The sequence below is a fragment of the Etheostoma spectabile genome, chromosome 13 (genome assembly GCF_008692095.1).
Source record: "Etheostoma spectabile isolate EspeVRDwgs_2016 chromosome 13, UIUC_Espe_1.0, whole genome shotgun sequence".
Taxonomy (NCBI): Eukaryota; Metazoa; Chordata; class Actinopteri; order Perciformes; family Percidae; genus Etheostoma; species Etheostoma spectabile.
Window position 1 is genome coordinate 5,262,417 of NC_045745.1, and position 2,889 is coordinate 5,265,305.

The following is a 2,889-nucleotide window of genomic DNA, read 5'->3' on the forward strand; positions in this document are numbered from 1 at the left end:
TTTCATTTTCTCAAAGGCAGAGCAGGAGACTCAGGGCTCGGTTTACACCTATCACCATTTCATTTCTGAAATGTTCATGCCATGGGACCTTTAAGGCAAAGCCACGGATTTCCAAGCAGCTCTTTGTACTGCCGTGTATGCAAATGAAAGCGCCAGTGCCCAGAGGTCCCTGTCTACCCGCCGGGACATCTTTGCTGGAAAATTCACATCAGCCAGTTGGAAATCAGCAACTTTCACTCTATAGCGTCTAGCTTAGCACAGCACCATTGAAACCCTACATGACACTGACTCCACCAGCCTCCACATCCTCATCAGCTCCGCCCTCTTGCCTAAATATGATCACTTTTAGCTCCAAATAGCCAAGATGGCCACAGCCAAAATACCAACTCCTGGCTTTAAAACGGCACCCCACAAACCAATGTGAGTGTAGTCACTGATCACTTTATTTTTACAGTCTGTGGTCCATACTAACAATATTATTCATAACAGAACCTGAGTTATATTGCGGTGCTATTATTGCATTAACTTTGACAGCCCTAAGGAACACACCTACTTTTAAATACTTAGATGTCATCGGCTTTTTGGATCCTGTGCAAGTAACGCAACACCGCTCATCTGGTAGAGGGGGTGCCCACATGTAGAGGTTTACACCTCAACGCAGCGGCCCCAGGTTCCAGCTGTCCTGTCAAAATAAAGGCCACCAACATGGTGACTTTACCTCACAACGAGACAGACTGTAAACCAGCTTTGGGAGCCGGTTGCAGATTCTCTGTCTGGGATTCTGTTTCTTGTTTGTATCTGATTCTGATAATCCTTTTCATGCTGGATTTACTCTGCTATAGCACTAGGCATGGTAGTGGACCTTAATCTGCCTGGAGGACACCACAGACATTCATCAAATGAATACACATTATTATATTGGCAGGATTCCCCTAAAAATCAATACACTTTCATTTTTGAGTTATTTGCCAGACCTTCTGTTAATCAATTACATGCAATATATTCACTTCAACATATAATAACAACATGAGATAGCCATTTTCAACAATGATCAAATGTTTGGAACTGGAAAACAGATGCATTAGTCAAGGTTACTGTATTAGCGTTGGGAATCTGTTCCATTCCATTCTGTGAAGTACTGAACCAAGCCTCTCTCATCTTTATCTACCTTGAACCAATCCCACCTTCCTCTGGTGACCCTTTCTTATATCTGCTCTCACGTCATCGACTCGAAGGGAGCAATCTTTACAAAATACATATTCCTGTGTGTCTCATTAAACCTTCAGAACATTGTGAGCTGAACCCTGCTCTGTGTCACTTTGCTCTCCGAGATGTCATAACTGCTTTCAGAATCAACTCACTGAGGTAAAGCCAGTAGATTATAGGATAGGAACCCCAAAAGAACGCGGGATCGGATCGTTTCATAAAATTAAGATATTACAAAGACAAGAACAAGAGAATTCAGAGATATCAGAATATTTAATATCTCAAGTGAGAATTTTTCAAGTCTCAAGAATGTGTCATAGTAGGGAATTAGTGGCTCATGGTGTAAGATTTAAAAGCTGTTATTTAAGTATAGTTGGTATAATATCCTAAATGTTTTTGATCTCTACAGAAAAGAATAAAATGAAATATTCTGTATGTTCTGTTTTGGTCAATGTGTCCACATCCCAAACCAGTGGGAACAGAGTGTCCTCAAATAGCTTAGTATAGACGTTCCCTCTATTATAGAACCCGACAGATATATCAGCAGGCCGATATTATCGGTCGATATCAGGCATTTCCCCAACTATCGGTATCGGCATTTACGATGGCCGATAAAAAAAAAACTATTCTGATAAATGACCATTTCAAAAATAAAATAAAAACGGACGGTCAACCATGTTATGAGTGATGGCGTTGCATAGTCTGTCCACTCCACCAGAGGACGCTCTACAACGTCCATGTTTAGTGATGGCGTTGCATAGTCTGTCCACCAGAGGACGCTCTACAACGTCCCTGTTATGGATGGCGTTGCATAGTCTGCCCACCAGAGGACCTCTACAACTCCGTCGTTAGTGATGGGTTGCATAGTCTGTCCACCAGAGGACGCTCTACAACGTCCTGTAGTGATGGCTTGCATAGTCTGTCCACCAGAGGACGCTCTACAACTCCCTGTTAGTGATGGCGTTGCATAGTCTGTCCACCAGGACGCTCTACAACGTCCCTGTATGATGGGTTGCATAGTCTGTCCACCAAGGACGCTCTACAACGTCTGTTAGTGATGGCGTTGCATAGTCTGTCCACCAGAGGAGCTCTACAACGTCCTGTTAGTATGGCGTTGCATAGTCTGTCCACCAGAGGACGCTCTAAACTCCCTGTTAGTGTGGCGTTGCATAGTTCTGTCCACCAGAGGACGCTCTAAACGTCCCTGTTATTGTGCGTTGCATATCTGTCCACCAGAGACGCTCTACAACGTCCCTGTAGTGATGGCGTTGCATATGTCCACCAGAGGACGCTCTACAACGTCCCTGTTAGTGATGGCGTTGCATAGTTCTCCACCAGAGGACTCTCTACAACGTCCATGTTATGATGGTGTTCATAGTCGTCCACCGAGGACGCTCTACAACGTCCCTGTAGTGATGGCGTTGCATAGTGTCCCCAGAGGACGCTCTACAACGTCCCTGTTAGTGATGGCGTTGCATATGTCCACCAGAGGACGCTCTACAACGTCCCTGTTAGTGATGGCGTTGCATAGTCTGCCACCAGAGGACGCTCTACAACGTCCCTGTTGTGATGGCGTGTATAGTCTGCCACCAGAGGACGCTCTACAACGTCCCGTTAGTGATGGCGTTGCTAGTCTGTCCACCAGAGACGCTCTACAACGTCCCTGTTTGATGGCGTTGCATA